Source organism: Merops nubicus, unplaced genomic scaffold, assembly GCF_000691845.1.
Source record: "Merops nubicus isolate BGI_N331 unplaced genomic scaffold, ASM69184v1 scaffold6132, whole genome shotgun sequence".
NCBI lineage: Eukaryota > Metazoa > Chordata > Aves > Coraciiformes > Meropidae > Merops > Merops nubicus.
Window position 1 is genome coordinate 67,358 of NW_008592747.1, and position 22,413 is coordinate 89,770.

At 43.9% G+C, this 22,413-nt stretch overlaps 1 protein-coding gene across 1 annotated transcript in view; it reads right to left on the reverse strand.

The window, feature by feature from the left end:
* LOC103768100 (potassium voltage-gated channel subfamily H member 5-like) overlaps positions 1-22,413 on the reverse strand; it is a 56,472-nt gene that overhangs the window by 4,824 nt on the left and 29,235 nt on the right. The window lies entirely within an intron of this gene.

Sequence of the window (22,413 nt, forward strand, 5' to 3'; positions counted from 1 at the left end):
GCTTCTCATTAACTAGCACCCCCAAGTCTTTTTGCACTGGACTCCTCTTCAGCATGTCCTCTCCAGCCTGTATTGGTAAATTCAGCTCCTCCCCAGATGCAGGACCCTGCACTTGGCCTTGTTGAACCTTATGAGGTTCACCTGAGCCCACCTCTCCAGCCTGTCCAGGTCCCTCTGGATGGCCTCCTGTCCCTCTGGCATGTCAACTGCACCACCCAGCCTAGTGTCGTTAGCAAACTTGCTGAGGGTGCACTCAATCCTGAGAGGTAAGTTGCTGTGACTGTGAACTCAGCCCAGCACTGCTTACAAAGAGAGACCTTACCAAAGGTATTGGCAATAGGTGCATTACTCCTGGAGCAGCTCCTGTGAGATGCCAGCCTGGATAACCGAACCCACACCTAAGTGCAGAAAAGGGCAGCAGCAATGACATGTTGGGTAGCCAGCTCAAGGCTGAACACACACAGGTTCTCCCAGCTACTGCTGAATTAATCAGTGAAGCTGTGGCCTTTCCAGACACTTTGCAATGCATCCCTTAGCTGCTGCCTTTTTTTTGCACCAGTACTTTGAAAATCATCTCTCCACGACCTTGCTCCATTCACAAAGCTCCCTTAATAAGTGACTCCAAGGAAGGTACGTGAATGGATTAAAGAACTGGTAAAGTTCTGAAGAATTACAATAAGTCATAAAAGTAGCAAATATTTGACCAGAGATCACCCTGTCCCATTTCTAGAATGTTCCATGCTGTTGTTGTTGGCATTCAATAAGTGGCTGCCCATCACTACAGGAATCCACAGAACTGTGGAACAGCACCGGAAAAAGGCACACAGTTGTCATGGTGACAATACAGGCAGTGTGCACCCAGGGAGAGGGAGGAAAAGCCACACAGGCCATCCCAGGAAAGATTTTCATAGTGCTAAGAATCTCTGGGTGTCCAACCTGTGGCAGCCTACAAACATGACTGATGGGCATGGGATGGTGGAGTCCTGCAGCAAGGGGAGACCCTGTCCTGGGAAAACTGGCTTGACTCAGCTCACTGAGTATGTCTGCAGTGCCAAAAAACTGTGACACAAAGCAAACAAACACAACATTTCAGTCCCCACAGCTACATCCACGTAGAGCAGAAGGAGGAGATCTGCCATGAGGCTGGATTTGGGCCCACAATCTATAACCACAGGTCACACTCATTAACCAACATGTCAGGCTGATGTGGGTGGTGGTCACCTCTCAAAAATTTGTTCCAGAGGTAACTATCTGGTCTGTATTGAAGTCTTGTAGAAGTCCCATATCCCTTGCATCTTGTTAATCACAGTACAATGTATTTGTCCAGATCCCTGTATTTTTGTTCCCATTTAATACAAGAACATGCTAGAAGGCACCTTAATTCAGTTCTGTGGTCCTGAAGATACTACTCACTGTTCCTCTCCCCAGCAGCACTGAAAATGAGGCCAGTGAAATGATTCAGGCTAATAAATTTTAAGAAATAAATTTGCCTTTTTTTAAGCTGGACCATGCCAGTGACCCCTGTGACAGCACAGACCCCACTTGGACTGAAAATCACTGCAGACAGAGCGAGTGGGAACTTCCCAAGCCTGCTGCAGTGATGGAGGCAGCGTGTCAGGGAAATGCACTCTCCTTGCACCAACAGCTGGTGGCTCCCTGCTCACTTGCAGCTGGCTGAGACCTGCAGAGCAGCTTCTTCACCACCCTTCAGATCCCACCAGGGGGATCTACTCTGGTCCACATCCTACAGGAATGTCTAATTCCCATAAAAAGGGTCATTGTTCTCACAAGGTGTGTTGGTCTTGGCACCCTTTATGTAAGTCCTTTTTTGGAAATAGGAGATCTGTTTGCCTCCTAGGCCTGAAATGATGCAAGGTGAGTCCTTCACACAAGCCTAGCTGAAGCTAGTAAATGAATTTTGAAGTTTTTGATGATATAAACAATATCAGACAAATACCACAACCACGAATACTTCATTTTCTTTGGAAACAATGCTAAACCCCACCGAAGAAATACCAATGAAAATAACAAGGAAAGCTCAATTCATGCCTAGGCTGTACAACACAAACCAAACTCCTGTAACAAAGTTTGCAAAAATTACTATTCATTTTCACATTGCTGGGTGCATTGTAGAAAAATGTTGTTTTTCTCATGCTAATTAAGGAGGTGAATTTGTGTCAGATCCAGAATTTAGACTCAGGATAGCCCGAAGCATGCAGTGCTCAGTGGAGTGGGCCATTTTCCTGATTCTAAGAACAAACTACAAAATATACCAAATTTCCAGAACATGACACTCAAGATATGGCTCACCTATGAAGCCTGTGTCTGCTTCTGAACTCATCTTCAGGGAGCCCTGCAGAGACCAGGGAAAGGAAAAGGTACTTGGAAGGTGTGAGTCATTTCACCTGCAGCTAGATGTTAAAGCAGGTCAGAGGAGCTGTTCCCTGAAATGCCTGTTTCTCTCCTCTGTCTGTACCAGGAGCTTTCTGCATGTTGCTTGGATGCAGACACCCTCTGCGTGACGGTGGGTAAAAAGTATCCCTCGTGCCTCTAGCAGTGCAAATGTCAGGGTCTGGTGCAGATTGTGTGAAAAGCCCCCCTGTAAAGCTTTTCTCTGTGTGTGTGTGTACTACATCCTTCATCTGATGCTATTTTAACTCCCCACAGCACGCTGGTGTATTGCCAGTTCCCACCAGTCAGTCCTTCCAGAGAAACTATTATTTTAAAGACTGCAGAGAGACAAGTGCATGGAAGACCACACCAGATCAGTGGGTCCAAGTGAGAGCTTGTGAAAAAACAGAGTTTTTGCATGGAGCAATAAGATGAACCACCAACAGGGAAGGCAAAATCCCCCCATCCTTACCCTGCTCCCTTGGAAGAACCTCCAGTGGCTGGTAGGAAACTGAAGCCCACCTGGGATGGCTGTTGCTGCTCTCGTACAACCACCCTTTTGCATTGCAAATCTCATCCCATCCCCAGATGTTGCAGGACAGATGCTGCTCAGATCTCTCTCATCATCTACACTGTGGGCCCATAAGGGCTGTCATCACCAGCAAACCCCTCTCAGGCCATTGTTTTGATGTGCTCAGGTGAGTCTAGGATGCTTCATCCCTTAGTCCTTGAGGACTAGCCCTCTCTAGGAGACTCCAGTTGTCAGAACAGGGCATATCTGGGACTCTCTTATTGGATACTCTGAAGACCACTTCAGGCAAGCCCAATTTTCCCATGTAACCTTGGAAGCTTGCTCCAAAATGTCATTTTTTTAAAACCTAGGCGAGTCACAGAGAACATGATTTGCAATTAATATTTCTATGTTAAAATGTGTTATTTTTTTTTTCAGCTATTTGAATTAACTTACAAGATGCTAACAAATCTTCCTTTTAACATACATGAATTAAAATATCCTTAAATTTTAAAAGTTTAACTATTGAAAGAACGGACAGAAATGAATGAATAGGAAACTACCTCATGCAAGCCTTTCTGTTTGCAATTAGGCAGAAACTGGATCCCTGGGGCCTGGGCTGGCAGAACTGTGAAATGCAGCTCAGGCTACTACAATACCCATGGGCCATGTGTCCTTCTACTGAAAGTCCAGCCTGTGAGTCTCACAGTGAGCCTGAACAGCCGGTGTAAATGCAAAGCTTCCTTTGGGATGGAGGTAGGAAGCTGCTGCCATGCACTGTGGAGGGACTCGCTATGTCTGGACTGGTTCCCTGCCTTGAAAACCTGTTTCATTGCAGGTTCACTGCCCTTCCAAAACGGAGAGGGCGATGGCAGCATTGCCCACAAGATGCAATTCCAGCTCAGCCCCAAGGGAGAGTCTGGAGTAATGCCTCGGTCAGGGCATGGCAAGGAGGTAGGTGCAGACAGCTAGGATGACAAGACCGAGCCAGCAAGACCAGCAAACACCAGCAAAGGACCAGCGAGGAGCACTGGCTCTGACTCAGCTTCCATCAACAGCTTTTTGATACAGCTCGTGCATGAGAGCAGCCACAGACCGTGGGGTCCTGCGTTGGCAGGAGTCTCTGAAACCAAGAAGCACGGTCAGAAACCTTCTGCCAAATATGACAGCAACAAGAAACCTGGCAGAAATGGAAGGAAGCTGAAGCCACAAAAAGCAAGAGCCAAGAGAGACTGAAGCCAGAGCAGCTCTTTCCAAATGCAAACTGCATTTAGGCTGCTTCACCTAATTTACTCCTGTAAATCTCCATGTCCTCTTAGCTCACTTTATTAATCTGCACTCTGAGGATGCAGAGTAGATGGCCTGAAATGATGGCTTTATTGTTCTTCTGCTCTGCACACTCCTCAGATAGCTTCCCTTTGATGTGAAATTTAGCCTCAAAAACAAATTGCTGCAACAACTGTTTTAATTGCTCTCCAGTAAATTCTCCTTAATCCTCCTGTCCCAGGAACTGTTTTGTATTAAACCGTTGCTCCATCTGCGTCTGGGAAAGGAATCACTGTCCTTGGCTGTGCAGTGAAAATGACTGACTGCTGAGCAATTAGTTAATCTCTGGGATAGGAATGTTTCACCTAACAGTCTTTCATGCTGGATTTTGGAGGAAAAGAAGATTTTTGTAGGTTAGTCTGCTAGCTGCTTGAAAGCAACAGTAAATAATAGCCTTTTTGCAAATTTCCATTGATCCCAACTTCACAGACAAGATAGCATGCAAAAGCTTGCTACCACTACATTTTAATTTTGCTTTGGAGAAACTGTATTCATGTAGTTTTCTCCTAAGCAATTATAGAATTGAGTTGTAAGAGATGTGAAGATTTCCAATCCAAGTAACAAAGTGGTGTCACTTCAAGAAAAGGAGAATTCTTTCCATTATGTTGACAGAAGCCCTTTTAAGGGAAATTTAATGGTATTTTACGTGCAAGAAAGGGGTTAATCCTTTCATCATGGCTTAATAAAGATCTGGGTCACCCAGATTGCTCATCTAAAGAATAGGTGGGGCACGTAGGGAGGGAGAGACCCCTCAGAAGAAACAAACAACAGCCAATAACTAATTTCCCTGAGTCCAGAACTTCCATCACCTCATTACTACTTTCTCTGTGTTTTAGAAACTGGTTACTGTAGGTCAGATTTTAATCTGGTTCCATTTTGTGTTTGCAATCAATTCTCACAGCACCCGACTACTTTTGCCAAGAGACATCTGTGCATGCTGGCAGCCAATTAGGCTGATCTGCATTTGCAAATAAGCATGCATATTAACAAGAAAGTGCTTGAGAGTTTGCCCCATCTACTTCATACTTAGTATGGATCTGAAGTCATCTTGTTTTACTTTAAAGCGTCTGGATTGAAGAAAAAAGAGAAGAGAAGCAGGCAGAGATCCAAACCACATTTGTCACATCCTGAGACCACCAGGATGTGGCCCAACACATACAGGACCAGGCTGGGATTCAGGAGAATGGATTATTCTTCTGGCCTGACTTTTGGCCAAGTGGGAGATCCTGTGCAAATCACATTATCTCTTCATGTCTCCATCATCCCAATTTAAGCGAGGATAATAAACACTGCCTTCATCTCTCCAATTAACTGTAAATCCCTCTATCATTGCTAAGTACTTACAACCAAGAGACCAGGATCCATGGCTTATGACAGCAGAGAGAAGCCACTGTTTTGGCCTGCTGCCAAAACTGAAACAGTTCATTTGACAAATGGCCATAGATTTCAACTCAAGATGAATGGCCCAAGGCACTTCTGCACTGGCACCTAGGGCAGTGCACAACTGATGTACAGTGCCACATGAAGGTCTTTCCTGGTGCCCTGATACAGGGAAAATTTTGGTTAAGGGTAGCATTGACAACTACTTTGCAAGGAAGGATCAGTCAAATGCTCAGCTTGAATGATGGGCATTGATTCTCCAAATGGTGTGATTAAATGTTTAACTAAGCATGTGCTGAGATAAGGAGTCAGACTGCCAAAAGAAATGACAAAGTCCATTTGCACAACTGCACACATTTTTACCAACCACAAGAACATTTTTTATAGCAATTCAGTCTCCTGGATCAGAAGCTCTTCCATTCTTCCAGTCATGCAGACCTCAGCATCTCCTGCCCATACATTTGACACTTACAGAGGCCTCCTTCTCTTTGCACCCCACGGGAGAACAACACAAGGATGTTCTACTTCTGCAGGATTATCAGACCTTTCACTGAATGTGGAAGAGAATCCCAGGAATGATGGCCCCCACCCACCTCAACAAAACCATTCCATGACTATTAGAACTCCACATTGATGTAAATAGCTGGTGACACACCATCAAGTGGTGCACCAAGATTATGCTGCCACCACCAATCCTGCCAGCACATCACCGTTAGATACCCTGGGGCTCAAGAGTTGAAGGGACCTTCCCATTGCCTCCTAGCCCAGCTGTGGGATAGTGTGCTCACTGCTGGACACAGCCCCTGCAACAGGACAGTTTCCAACTAGATCAGGTGGGCTTGGTCCTCACAAACTTGTATCAGCCACTGGATCAATACGTGCTATAGCCACTGGCCTAATGAAATGTCAGTAAGCAGCAGTGGCAATTGATCCAGGCTTTGCTGTGGTGCAGATGAGCTTGGCTCTGTGCATTTTAGTACAGACAATTAAAAAGGGGAACCCCTCAGAGAAAGCATCCTTTGCTTTGCCCAGCATAGTACCTCCTAAGAGCGATATGCTTCTGAGCATCAATAGGGAAAGATAGTTCAAAGCCTCCAGATGACAGTGAGGTGGTTTGAGCTTGGGGCAGACTGCTGAAATGGTGCTCTCTGGGATGGTGAAAAGTGTCAAAAGACTCTTCAAGCTGCTCTTCAGCCTGATTTAACTTGGAACAGAAAATCAATCAACAATAATAATATGCAATACTAATCTACCACTCTTCTTTCCCTGTATTGGAGAAAGCAGGATTCATGTTGCTGCCTCTTCTGCCAGATGCCAAAACCAGGGCACAGAGAGGTCATACATCACTTGCCCAGGGTCATTGAGCTGTTCAGTGGATGAGTGAGAGGGGTGGAATGAAGGTTTCCAGCCCAAAGACCTTGTAGGAGGAAAAGCCACACTGCAAAAAGATCAAACATATAAAGCCATTTATTACAGTAAAATAAAATTAATAATATAATAATGGACTTTCCTTTTGCTGCTGTCCAGTCTGGGAAATATAGTCCTGGATTTGAAATAGTTGGAAGGACTCAACTGTAATTGCAGCTAATGGCTGAAATTAAATCCAGTCCAGGACAACTTTGCTGCTGTTCAGGTTTGTGTTGGAAGAGGAGTGGGGAGGTGGGCAGCACTACCTCTGTTTAATAAGAGGGAATTTTCAGAAAGTCTTGCTATTAGTCAATGAAAAATGTCAAAATCTTCATGTTTGGCTTCTGGCCAGCCCTACTTGTGACAGACTCAGTATTCCTGCATATCCCTATCACAAAGCCACAAAAAACATGGGCCCAGAGGATTTGCAGAATTCATGTTTTGTTCTGTGTTTTTGCCTCTTATGGGTTTCTGCCTGAGACCAAATGGGCTCAGTAAATGCCTAAGAGACACTCTCCATTTACAAAGTAATACATCAGCAAAAGAATTGCAAATTGTTCCCCAAACGAACCATTCTCTCCTCTCTAAGTGGAAATTTAAATTAATTGGAATCATTATGGGCTTTTTCTTCCCCTTAAATATTACTGTATGAGACTATAAAGTGCCTGAAATTTAATCTAAAATCTTCAGACCTGAAAAAGCGTTTTGCAACTTAAGGCTTCTTGATTTTTTTCCCACCTATATCCAATGGTCTAACAAAAGATAACACACCTTGCTATCAGCCTTATTTCTGTCATTGAGGACATTCTACCTATCTTTCAGAAACTTTGCTCTTATATGGAATGTGCTACCAGCTGTTCTGTTCACTTCATCATTTTCAAGGTTCTGTTAATTTATTGAAAAGCTTTTATAACAGGAGCTTCAATTAAAACAATGCACTTCCAGTGCCATGCAATGTAAAACACCATCAGTTTTGTTTGGAAGCGATGAGTCAGAAATGAAGAAATAATCTTAAAGGGCAGAACACATGAACAACAGACCCAAATGAAAGAGACAATGGGTAGCCTCTGTACCTCAAGGAGCCAAGGCATCAAACCTTGTTTTATCTTTCCATTTTACAAAACAGAGAGGTAAAACACGCTGCCCCATCACCGTTGGACATTCCTCACTTGAACCAGGTCTAACAGTGGAGAGTAGTTTGGTGTGGAGATCCACTGATTTCCAGCTCAAGGTAACATGAAAACATGGTAGTATGCCTGAGTGGAGCAGGTTTAGGCTTGTGGCTTGGCATTCATTTGCTTATTTCCTATTTGTTCTAGATCTCAGTCAAGGACCTGATCCTTTAAATGCTCATGGGGCTAAAAGTGAGGGCATGTCTGTGCCACACCACAGAGAAGGGCACAAGGGTCCCTGTTCCAGCACAACAGTGTTCTTGCATAGAAAGACAGGATTAATTAGACTCAGTTCAGAACTGCTCTAATCTGTCTCTGCTGCTTTCAAGCCCAACGCTCACACTGCACCATGGTTCTGCTTTCAACCAGCCAGCCATGCCAAAATTACTTCAGTCTCTTCCTTCTTGACCCATAAATACAGCCTACTGCCATACCAGAAGAGAATGAACCTGCATGGACCAAATTCAGTGAGGTGCTGCCAGCTTCCATTCCCTTTCTGCAGATCTTTTGGTTGAAACCCAAGCTCAAATGACCTCTGGATGTATCTCTGTGCCTACTTTCCCCATGGGATGCCCAGCAAATGAAGCCACAGGGATGCTGCAAGGGAGAGTAAACAAGGGCAGTTCAGTAACTCACATCTCTGATTTTCAGCTCAGAGACGCCAGAATGAAATCCACTGGCTGTGTGACCTGACTATTCTTTTAAACTCAAGCTAAGACTCAGAAAACACGATCACCTCTGGCACACCATTCACTGACTGAAAGACAGAGACAGCCCACTGTGTAATAAATGTGAAATAACTCAGTTAAGCCACGGCAAAATCCCAATTTAACAGGAAAAAAAGACCAAAAGATTATTTAAACTTTTAATATCTACTTCATGTGACTATAGAAGGCTCTGTGAAATAACCTTAACAAGTATCTCTTGGATTCTTGAAGCGAAACATCTCACCCAGAAAGAGCTAAAATTTTCCCAGTTGAGAGCTCTCAGTTGGCAGTGTGTGAGTAAGGAGTGATGGCTAGTGAAAGATACCATTAATTGACTTTAATTTCATCAGTGCTTCCATGGGGTGGAACCCCTTGAGGAGAAAAAGAGACCCAAGACATAAGCATGCTGAAAACACTGAAGAGCATCCAGTCCAGAAGAAATACATTATGAAAAGGATGTGCTGCTTTCACCTATGTATCTCCCTTTAGCCAAAAATGTTTGACACGGAGCTGCCATTGAGTGTGCTGTGGTCAAGAGATTGAAGGAATTACAGTTTTTCAGAGGCACCTGTAATTGTTAGCAGAGCAGAAGCTTTCTATTTATGGCACAATCAAACAAAGAATTTTTAGAGAGCAAAGAGCCCATTTCAGTGATGTTGCTAATATTTCCTTGTACCTGAATCTGCACCAATAAAAAGGTCTTCCTTTCAGGAGCAGAAAGTCAGGGAAAATCGCCCACAGCCAGAAGAGCCTGGAGGAGAGCTACTCACCAACTAGTGAGTTTCCTACGACAGCATGGAAATACTGCATCAGCCATGTGGAACTTTAGCACAGAGAGAAGCGTGCTGTTCCCTGAGGGTTATTGTGCAGAAATGAAGTTGCTAATGCTAGTTGCATCACAGCCTCTTGTAGTTTTGGGTTGCCTCTACGACAAACACCTAGGGAGGATGAGGTGCTCTGCTTGTCCCCAGAGGGACCGTTAGATGTTTCTTCTAACCTCAGAAGGTGTGACTGAGGAACTCATCCAGTGGTGACTCTGCAGAGCTTTGTATTTCCTTCTGAAGGGTATCAGCAAGAGGAAAGGCACAAAAGAGTTAACTAGTGGGGTTATGGGGATGGGATAAACAGATGGTGTGGTGAAGAGCCATTTCCTTCCCATTTACATGCTGACTGCATTAAATCAATCCCTGGGCTTTCATGGCAATAAACTAGGGCTCTGTTGGGGAGGATTTTAATGATCTGGCTATATCCTAGTTGTGGCTATCACTTTATGGTGTCCTGGCATTTAGTCAGTTCCTGGGGAAAAGGTCCTTCAGTTTTTTTTCACATGATTCTTGGTGATCTTCCCCAATACCTGTATCACAGCCATCACCTCTTTTCTAGATGTGGATCTCTGTAAAGCTCATCAGCACTGGTTTATGTTCCTATCCATGTATTTAGGCACTGACACAGGATGCTCCTTAGGGGCTGAGCCTGCTGTTTTTGCAGCCTTAGCTTATCTCCCTGCTCCAGACTCAAACAAATTAGTTTGTAATCTTCAGTATTGTATACTTTGGCAAATCTGGCTTTAAAAGTTATCAGAAATGACCTCCTCATATAAAACTGGAGTCAGTCCAGTTGATTTGTCCCCTCTTCCTCTCTGGGACTAGTAAGAAAACCCTGTTCCTTTACAAATAACAGGTCTTGCAATCGATAAAATTGATAGTTCTGGATCTCCCCATTTGTGACAATGCTGCACCCTGTTTACACACTGTTTGCATGCTTTCTACCACTCCCTGTGCACACACAATTAACAAAACACCAGCTGGTACAGGATAAACACTGCTGCAAGGATGCAGAGAGGCACCAGACAGAAGTAGTACAGATCTCTACCTCTGGCTCTGTTGTGTTTGCTTGCCAGAGGCCCTTGTGACCTTACAGGCTTTGACTAAAGCATCCTTTTTTTTTTTCCTGGTGTCTGAAAAATCCAGCTAACCCTAAGACTCCCAGATGAGACAGCAGTTCTACAGTCAACTTCTCACAGGAAGGTCATGCCCAGGCACTTATAGGAGGCTGACACTTCTTTGTGGGGTCTGGCACCCACCTTATATACTAGAGGATACCTATAGATATAGCACTGTGCCAGATGTCCACCCATGGGGCAGGACTCACCCATGGAGCAAGAGCATGTGCTCACAAGAAGACTAGCAAGGCTAAAGAAGGCTGTTGGGGGGTTTTGCAAGGTCAATGCCTGTCCCAGCAGAGTCCTTATCTTCCCTAGGAGAAGCTAACTGACACGCTAGACTCAATTTGAGAACAACTGGTCTGGGAGGAAGCTCATCATGGGACATCACCCTGTGGTCCATCAGTAAAAACAGTACCTTGGTTCAAACTTTCTTACAAATGTTTTAAGTTATGGCTCATGTGGATCAGTCAGGCATCTGTTTGGTACGTTAATTCATGGCTGCATTGAGCTTGTAAATTATTGTTCATGTACTTCTGTAGAACATCTTGAGATTATTGGCTAAGGCCTTTAATAAATGGAAACAAGGACAATTAATAACACATGGAAAACATGCATGGTTCAGTTCATCCACTTACATTTCTACTGTAGCCTTCTTTGGCAAGAGGGCTAATGTGTAGCCTGGGAGAAGGATGGGGGTCATTCATAATTGGGCTGCTCTGAATTACCAACAACTGTTCCATTTGAAAATTAGACACATGATGGAGATGGAAATTCATTACAATGGCAGGCAGGCAAGGAAGGCACAATCTGTGAAAATGTTGAGGCGAGACACAGAAATTAAGTGCTAAGATGCCAGGATGCTCTGTTGAGGTAAGACATGGAGAAGGAAAACTGGATGTCTGTGCACTGAGGGGCAAGCAATGGGCATGAATGGGCAAAACTGATCTTAATAAACATGCTACATTTCAGCTGACCAGTAGAAATATCCTGCTCAGAAATGGTTGTTCTGTGCTGCCGTCATCTGCTGGTTGCTTAAGTCCATTTTCATATTTTTAAAGGAGTGCAAAGTGGTTTCGACTCTCAGAAAAAGCCAAAGCCTGTTCCTGTGGTAACAGGAGTGATGTCTGTAGTAACAGAGGACAATGGGCTGTTTCCAACAGGGCTATGTCCGCACAGAGGTGAGTCCCCCTGCTCTGGAGATACAGTTACTGATGGACATATTCAGATAGGAAGCACTACACAAACAAATGTTGGCAGCTGAGACAGCTTAGTAGAGTACTAATAAAATAATCTAAAATTCACCCAAAAGCCTTAGGGGAGGTCCAAATGTTCAAAAGATTAGTAACAGATTAATTAATGGAGTCAAGAGAATCAGAGACTTTCATAACCACTTATGTTGTGCTCCTTTTTCTAACAGTAACTGACATCTGAAAACTCTACTGTATTCTTGTATTTAGGAAGGGAAGCATATTAAGACTAAAGGCTCTGCAAACTGAGAAGTAAAAACATGAGGAAAAAACACAGACAAATAATAGATATTCCTTCCTAAACACAACAGGATTTTTACCTTTCAGCAAGTTGCTTGGAAGTGTATTAATAGGGGATGAATCTTATTTCAGGAGCTTCTCAGAATCTGCCTGTCCCTCCCAACAGCTATGCCCACCTCTGGCATACATGTAAATCAGCTACCCTCAAAATTGCTTCTCCAGGCTTCATTTGCATGGGACCTAAACCCAGGCAGCTTGCTAATCACAGCAACTGGATGACAATTAAAAAAAGCACAGTCAATCAGCCCTCATTAAGTTGGAAGTGACAGGCTAGGGTTTATTTTTAACTAAAACTAGTGGGATTCATGGAAACTTCCCTACAAAGTTTCTCTTGCACTTTGTGTACAGTTCAACACTTTCCTACATGCAGTGTTTGTCTGCTGTAGAAGGCAGCGCAAAAATAGCATTTAAAGCAAGGTAAATCTAGGATTTGCATGGCTGCAATGACTCCCACATGCTGAACCAGCACATTTGGGTATTATTGCATCTGCAAAGTGTGTGCTGCAAACAATAGATGGGTGGATTTATACTTGCACAGGAAAGAAAGACCTTACACAGGGAGGTTTATTTAGCATTTTAGAGGCTTATAGTATACAATTGGTGAGGAGCTTTTCTGTGCAAGCCAAGGTAAAAGCCTGCTCAGGGAGGACAAGGCAAGAATAAAGTCACTGCTCTCTGCAATGCAGAACAGCTGTGAAATTGTTATTGATCATTTCTAGACTGGACAAATCAGATCTCATTTTGGGCAGAGCCAGAAGACTCCCACTTGGGTGCACGCTAAAGATCCATCTGCTCCTTGTGAGGCCTATGGAAACCAATGTACATGATCCCAATGAACAGGCAGAAGTTCTTCTTTCCCAGCCATTGTTTTGGGTGCATTGCAACTGGCACTCCCAGTCCTGCAGAACTAAGGTTTGGGGATTGAGAAGCCTGGTGCAGAAACTCATTTTTATACCTGCATGTCATGCTGTGCTGTTGCTAAAACATCTGGTGTTCTGCTCCAGGAAGCAACAATGGAAGCAACCAGAGCACTTGGAATGAATGACCTCAGTTTCGTAACATTTCCCCCTTTTTTTGAGGTTATTGTGTTGGAAGAGTTGTAGATCTACATAGTAGTCAGGCTCAGCAGCCTATTCTATGAAAGAAATCCATTGCTCTGGCCTAATTTTTTTTTGAGAGTGTAAGGTAACACAACAGACCTCTTTATCCACTTTCTGTTTCTGGCCTCACTGTTAGGCACAGTTCATGGAGGTGGCCCACAAAGAAGGAACTACCTGCAGCAGTGGCAGCTCCCAGGCACACTGAATGTCTCACAAAATAAATTGGCTACTCTCAATGGCAACACAAATGCATCTGTAATGCTCCCGTGGCTTCTTAGGCATCAGAGGAGCCACACAAAGCTACAAGGAGATCGGTTTTGTTAGGGTGCCTGCTCAGAAGCCTGCCACAGAGCTAAGCCTGGCAAAGTAATGACAGGGACAGCGACCTACTCAGGTCTGCTGCTGGCTGAGCTGCTGCTGCCCATGTTCATCAGAATATCAAAACAGAGAAAGGGCTCTTGATAAAAACCTTCTTAACCATAGAATCGTTTAGCTGGGAAAAGACCTTTCAGATGTCCAAACATTAACCCGACTCTACCAAGCCCACTGCTAACCCACGTCCCTAAGCACCATATCTACACCACTTTTAAACACATCCAGGGATGGTGATTCAGCCACTTCCCTGGGCAGCCTGATAAGCAGCAATCAAAAATGAAATGGCAGTGTTGTTTCCCACTGCACCATGCACATTCCCTCCACTTCCCTAGCATCTGGAAGAGATTAAAAAAATCAATTTTAATGGATGAGGGAAGAGCACAAAATATTTATTTTTTAATATTTATAGGATTAAAGTAGTAAAAATTTGATTTATTTTTTTATCATCATTCATGTCTTGTGCAAGCAACAGTGGCCTGAATCAGTATCAGCAGACAGCCTGCAGAAGGCTTTCTGGGTCAGCTAAGGAGAGTCTCTTAACTATAGCAGCTTTCTAAATAAGAAAATGGTATTAATTCACACACACACAAAAAAGCACAATAGCAATTTGTCATCAGTCTGGATCTTCACTAAGACATAGCCAGTTTACATTTTTGTTTTCCTATGGATGCTGCCCATCCCTGACATTTCCTGTTTAATGAGCTTTCCACACACAAATAACTCAGTTTGCACTGCCTGACTGAAGAAGAGATGCTCATACCTTTTGCTGGGGTAAATCAGCAGAGTGCCTTTTGTAACAGCTGCTGAGTCCCTATGTGCAGAAAGCAGCACATCAGCACACATGATTTTTCTTCTGTATCCCTACCACGCTGTTCAAAAATCCTTGAGTGCAAAGTATCCTAAATTGCCTTGCATTTCTCAGCAAAAACTAGCAGTATGACAAACAAGATCAAATGTCCTTTTGATTTAGATTTAGACAGGGAAACTACACAGCCAGGAAATAAATAAGGCTACCTCTGTAATGCCAAAGGATTATCAGAATTGGGCTCACTCCTACTTTTAACAGAGTTGGTGGTGCTTTGCCTCTCACTCCTACAGAAACATGGCCAGGACGTCTGAGGAAGGTATTGAATTTAGAGATTATATTCAGCATAGAATATAATCAGAATATACCAGGCCTGCTGGTACCCTGCCTGCAGGATTAATGTGGCTCTGTAAGACTATTAAAGCTGATAGTGCATTGATACTGCATAGGCCTGCAGTCTAAAGGCAAAAAGTATTAATCCAGGCTGTGCCATGAATCCATACTACCCCAGGCCCCCAAAGATGCCGGGGGATATACACTGCCCTGTTTTTCAGGTATTTAAATGCTCACTAAGACACCCAAGTCCTTGGGGAGGGGAGGGGAGAAGGGAGAGAATATTTCAATTGGAAGGGACCTACAATAATCGTCTTGTCCAGCTGCCTGACCCAAAGTTAAAACACATTATTAAGGGCATTATCCAAACACCTCTTAAACATTAACATGCTTGGGGTATCAACCACCTCTCTAGGAAGCCTGTTCCAGTGTTTGACCACCCTCAGGGTAAAGAAATGCTTCCTAAAGTCCAGTCTAAAGCTCCTCCTGTGCAACTGTGAACCATTCCCATGTGTCCTGTCACTGAATGCCAGGGAGAAGAGCTCAGCACCTCCCTCTCCACTTCCTTTCCTCAGGATGCTGTAGAGAGCAATGAAGTCACCCCTCAGCCTTCTTTTTTCCAGACTGGGTAAGTCCAAAGTTCTTCGCCACTCCTCACATGATGTTAGTTCCAACCCTTTCACCAGATTTGTTGCCCTCCTCTGGATGCATTCAAAAGATTGCAGGTTTATCATCCACTTCTGCACCTGCCCAAGAACAGAGTCACAGCCAAGGGAGCATGCTGTGGTTGTCAAAGGAGAGCACACCACTGTGCCCCCTCTATGCCTCCAGGGAGGGGTTCAGAGGTGCAGTTGCCTCCATACTCCCAATTTCCCATGGTCTCTATGACCCGAAGGGTGCCCAGAAGAGACCACCATAAGGGAAATGATCAAGTGGCAAAAGGAGAGGGGAGTGAGGCATGCAAAAAAGAGTCAGGCTCACAGCTATCAAACAAAAACTTGAGAAAGCAAACCCACCAACATCTTCTACAGCAATCGCTGTGCTCAGGGGGCTGTCCCATGCTGCCTGGCAGGGAGGCACAGAGGGGTGAAGTTAATGCTGCCACAGCTTTCTCTTTGAATTTTCATGCTGCTTTTCTACCTAGGAAAGTCATGCACAGTCCTCCAAGGACTAACCTCCTTGCTTGGACTGCCTTAAACTCAAATCCCCATATCCCCAAAGAGGAACAAAACCACAAGGAATTGCTCAGGGGAGCAAGAGATGGGGGGGAAGAGCTGCAGAAAAAAACCCCTAGCCTCAGATCTGTACCTCACTCAGCATGAATCATACGGGTCTCTCAATGGCAGGAGGTAGCATGGACTGTGTTGGGCTGCCTGGAACCACACAGCTACAAATACACAGGGAATTACTCCATTCTCCACTGAGAAATTCTCTTCTCTACTGATAAATTCCTCACATGGGTTTGGCCCAGACCCACTAGCAGCTTCTCAAGAAATTTCTGGGCATGGACCAGCCAGGGACCACTGTGAACTGCCAGTCTGGATGAGGTCACATTGAATGTTTGAGGTGGGCTGTCCCATGCACAATCAAAATACAAGTCTAGTCACTGTCATGGGTGGTACTAGATCCAAATCAGTGAAAGAGGCAATATTGGTATATTAACATATCTGAGATAGCTGTGAATGAAATGAAGACAAACAATAAACATTTCTGAAGTGAAAGAGCCTTCAAGCATAATGGAGGCTGCAGAGCCTGCTAAGATGTGAACAAAATAAAATCAAACTGATTTTTAAGGGTATAAATAACCCCCCAGCTCTGAATCAGGGTTGACATGTGGATGATGTCCACAACCAGGCCGGAAAGATCTTCCTCTTGGTTTTATCTCAAGGCCTGGCCAACCTCGAGCGAAAGCCAAACAGGAGCTTTAGCTCCTATTTACTACCTTTAGCATTAACATCAGGTATCCTGCTTCTCAATTTAGTAGTACAAAGGCTGGCTCTGCCTGCAGGGAGTTTGCTTATGTTGTGGATGTATGATGTAGGGCTTCCAGTTATTGTAGAGGTTTCCTGACTGTCCATTGCAGGCAGAGCTTCCCAGCAACGGCAGGACACCACCGCAACCGGGAGCAGAGGGAGGATTATGTGTGTAATAATGGTGGCATTTTTTGGCAATTGCTATCTGATTGGAACTGGGCTGGTCACTCGACTTCTGAGTTGGCTTACTCCTGTTTTTGCTTCATCCTACACTGTGAGTTAAACTATCAATCTTTTTATTCCTCCAGTTGTTCACCACCTCAGATGCTTTCCAATTGGAGGGAAGGATCTGGCCCGTGTGCTGCCTATTGGTGACAGTGCCCTTGCTATTGGGGCACACAGTCAGCAAAAGATGTCACAAGAGACTTGCCTGTTACTGCAGTAACGAAGCAAGAGCTGTAACCACCTAAACACAGTATCATGGGCAGCACAGCTGTGGGCTGTGACTAACATCACTCTGTGTTTTGCCCTGGAGAAGTGAAGGGTGTCACCATGCATGAGTGAGGAACTCTTCTCTGTGTCCCCCTGCCTTGGCAAGGGTCAGCAACCAGCAGGATGTATTAGCCTGGAGAGGCTTTGAGTCCCTGCAAAGATGCAGACAGGGAAAGGAAACATGCCATACATGTTCTCATCATGAAGCTAATCAAATTAATCTTCAATAGGCTTGAGCAAGACACTGAGTTACAGAAAAACTCTTAAGGCATGCCAAAAGCCTCCTGGCCATGTAAACTACAATAGAAATTGATCTGTTGGATCTGCCTTTCCAGAGCTTTGATCTTACACTCCCTAGGACTGTTGCCTTTGGCTCAAATGAGCAGAGGAATAAGCTGCACATGCAAAAGGAAAGTACCGAGAGCAAGAGACGGATGAGAATCATTACCAGCCTGGGGGTGGGCACATTCCCTACCACAGGATAGGAGCTGGGATCCCACTGAAGCCCCCAGTAGCTGATCTACACTTCTGGTCACAACAACTCGCTAAGCAGCAGGTTTTTTCTCCCCCACTTCTCTTAATTAATAATGATGGAAAAACTTGGTTTTCCCAGGTATGTTTTGCCATCATTGATTTCTCACATAGAAAAAGTTTCCAATAACAGACTGAGAAAAGGTGAAAATGGATGATGGACCCACCAGTGGAGACAGACCACTGGGCAGAGGAGGTGATCAACACATCCTGCTCCACAGCTGACCCACAGCTTTCTGTTTGCCAGAGTTACCCGAGGACAATGCTCCCATCCCTTCCTGTGTAAGCAAGTCACTCCCCACAGCTGATCAGGACTGAGCGTGAGCACCAGCTGGCAAAGTGCAAACAGCTCTGCACTAAGCTGCCATAATTGTGAATGGCTTTCAGAGCTCAAAAGCTGTGAAAGTCCTCAGGTTCACCAGAACAGGTGCAGCCTGCAGGAGCAAGGGCCAATAGGCAGAGCAATGCTTGCTGCCTCTGATACTGCCTCTGCATGGGGAAGCTCACTGATATAGCATGCCATCTGGAGTCTTAAAAATAAAAAAAGAGAGATCCTGAATGAACCTTGATACAACCTTCACTTTTAGGAGGTATGAACACAGAATTCAAATTAAAATAGAGCTTTTCCCAAAAACCGTGTGACACAGAAATGAGGAGTGAGTCAGTCAAGAAACCACATGTGATTCATTGAAACCTCAAGCAAAAACAGAAAGCCACTTCAAAAAGAAATCATTGTAATATGAAATAGAAAGACTGTCTTAACACACGTCCTGGTTTTCTGATGGCCTCAGCTGCTAAAATGCCTCAGAGATTCAGAGTGTGCTGGAGAAATTAGATACCGTCAGTCACTCACGGTGTTTTGACTGGCTTTAAGAGTGTCACAGGGAAAAGAACTGAGCCACTCTGGATGGTATGTCACTACCTTAAAGGCACTTGTTTCTTCTGGCATCTCCTTGGCTCATTCTCCAACACACCTTTCAGGAACAAACACAGCAGAGGCCCTATAGAGATAATTGTCTTCTTCCCTGGTTGCTCCTGACTCACTTCTTTAGCGTGGCTCATTTTGGCCATGGCAGAAAACAGCAGCACGTGGCTGTGTGCCTGTAAAGCTGCAGGGTGCATCTTTGCTTTACCAAAGCACAGGAGAATTTTAGCTGTGATTTCAGAAGGACCAAAATTTTAGTTCATTTTTTTCCTGCACTTGCGCAGGCCGCGTTGGTCTGGCAGTTAGGTGGAGGTGGTACAATAGCTGGTGCAAATGGAACCAATGATGAAAAAAGGAAAAAAATAAATAAAAAACAAATCAGCTGAAAACTTTTCTTTGGAAACACATTTGATATCTTGATGTAGGCCAGCCTTCCTGAATTTTGACTGTCAATAAAATGTAGATTTATTTATACGATTTTGAGCCTCCTAGAGGTCTGTCTTTGCTCCTCTCTTCAGGCCAAGCTCCATGGCTCCAGCTTGCAGAGAGACCCTTCTCCAGCTGTGTGAAATCTTAAAAGGCACTTAATGAATTAGACATTATTAATATTCTCTTCTAACATCAGAAGGCAGTAATTAACTCTTTGAAGACTCATCCCAAACACTGCTTTATAACTCGCAGTCCTCAAAGGCAGCTATGTAATCTCATTGTGATTTTAAAGAATATCTTTCCAGATTAATTATTTTCACCCCTTTGAAAAAGAAGTTCAAAGTCCTGGTTCTGCCTTGGAGTGTGCATTAGTGACATTAGATGTGCCATAAAGATTTCAGAGCACGAAACATGATGTGCTACAATACTTTGCAATTACAGATTAAAAGTCACCTCACCACCCTGGGTGGGAGAGATGATTGCAGGTTAAAAAGCCAGCAGGCACACTCACTTCATGGGTTCCTAAATGCAGCGTGATGGCTGAGGTACCCAACACAGAAGAGACAACAAAAATCCAGAGTTGGTAATAGCATGATGAGCAGATGTCTTAAGTAGGTCATTCAACATGCCAGGCCTCTAAATGTTAGTTGGGAGTGAGAAATCATTTTCCCACTTCAACAAGACTTTCTCTTCCCTGTCATGTGGAACTAACATTTTGTGCTCAGCACTATTATTAATTTATTAGCCTTTTGAATGTCTAAATTGTTTTGCAGTCTATGGAGCACATCTAAGTGCTGACTGAGGGACAGTGCAGCACAAACAGACATGTGTGCAGCCACGTACGTGTATGTGTCCTTCAAAGAGCAGACCTGATGATAAAACAACTCTATTTATCTTTTGACACTGAGAGCAGCCATTTTCTTGAGCACCAAACCACAAGGAGTGTATTTTTGTAATTAAATGTCAAACCACATGAGCTATGACAGTGTAGAAAAAGTGCTAAGTATATTTCTATTGAAATCAATTAAAGATGACAATGATTTTCTTTTCATTTAGATTACATGACTCCAGCACAAACTCTTGCAGCACAGCACAGCTCTGTCAGTATGATCTCATTGCCTGAACAATTGCTTCTGTTCGCCTGATTAAACCGTCCCGGATGGCACTGCTCCCCCTAAGAGATGAACTCACCATCAAACACTTCTTTGCCCAACAGGGAATCACGGATCTTTTCAGCAGATACAAGGTCCGAAACAATCTCCTGAATAACTTTATGTAACAGGACTCTGATTGTGTCCCTGGTGTTGAAAAAAAGAATGATTTATTTTGTGCCTGGGAACAATACACAGAATTTCTGCAATGCACATCTTACTCCAATACTAGAAGTAAGAACTCTCACAAAACAGTTCTTGAGTTAAACTGTAGAAGACATCAGAAGCGGAGTTCACTTGAGGTACCCTAGGCACTTAAAAGTGATCATGGACTCAAAACTCAATAGAAAGGGGATGGTTTTCCCATCCCAGAGCAGGCACTGAAGAAGGGCCAGATGATTGCCTTCTGGAGGAACCACTTCTCATGGGTTATAAAGATGACCGCTGACTAGCTTGAACATCATCACCCAACCTCTAGTGGAATAAACTCCACCCCATGTGTACCACCATTGACATAACCTTTCATTGACTCTCCATCCACTCCCATGTAAAGCCCACACATGCCCCCAGCCAACACTTCTCCTTCTGCAAAATCAGTAACTTTTCTTCAGAAGTTCCTTCTTGCTTTGAGTCACTGCACACATGGTCCATGTACCCAACACTGAGCTAAAAAGCAGGTATATGTACTGGAGATCTGAGATCCATGAATGTTTCCACACGGGTGACTTCTTATGCCAGAGCCCTGCAGGGGAACCAATTTTCCTTAAAAAAAGGTGTGTAAGAAAAACTGTAAAAACCCAGCTAGGAGGTTGTATCCCACACACATCCCTGGACTACAGAGTTGAACTACAGCATATTTCCCTGTCAGGAAAAGGTATGTGCATGTTGTTGCTGTACACCTTGTCATGGCTAATGGGGGAAGGGGAGTCCCAGGAAGCTAGCTGAAGTGACAGATTCACAGTTTTAAGAAGGAAAGAACACACTTTGTCACAATGTATGTGGCATTATGTTGTCCTGTGAAATCACCATCAGCAACACCTAAGCAGAATTGTCACTGGGGGACTGCAGCTGTTGGCACCTCTCAAGAGGGTGAGGTGGCAAGGTGCGGGATGCTCAAGGCCTGGAGGACATCTTATCAACAAAGAAGCAATAAGCTAGAAACCCCAAACTAGCTTTCAAGACCCAAAGCCCTTCTTCAGGTTTGACACAGAGTTAACAATCTTCAAAATAAGAGGTAAGCTGACAAGCTGGAACCAAACCTGATTATTATTCAGCTCTTTCAGGCTCCAGCACAGAGAGAGGGGGTTGTAATCCCACTGCATCTGCTTTTTGCCATGGGTAGTTTGTGCCACAGGGAATGCACTAAAAATTATATGAGTTTGAAACAAGCATTTGTGAGATAGTGTATTGTCTACAAATCAACTAGATTCAGAAAAGTAAAATTCTACTTGTATTGTACTCCTGCTACTGAAGAGGTTGAAGTTGTCTTGTGAAATACTGATGTAGCCTTGTTACATTTTCAGGTGAGATGTCCAAGGTACAGCTGCAGAAAAATGTGTTACAGCAGCCAGAGGATCCCAGTTAATGCTCAATAATCTATAAATCATTGTTACGCAATTTCTCTATGCAAATGAAATTTATATAACCCTCATCAATCTTAAAAAAAAATCATACAGATTAAATTTTGCAGCTGCAGTGTGAATAAAGAATCCCTAAACCTGTTTTCAAGATATGTCCTTATAGCTAATTAATTTTTAGATGGAGTGTTCTTTGAAAGGACTAATGGATAGTGAGCATTGCTGATTGATTATAAAATGAGCAGGAGGGTTTAAGAAGTAGACCTGTGAATGTAAAATCACTACCAAGCTTTATTAACCTTGCCATATTAAAATTCTGAACTATGCAAGTAAGAG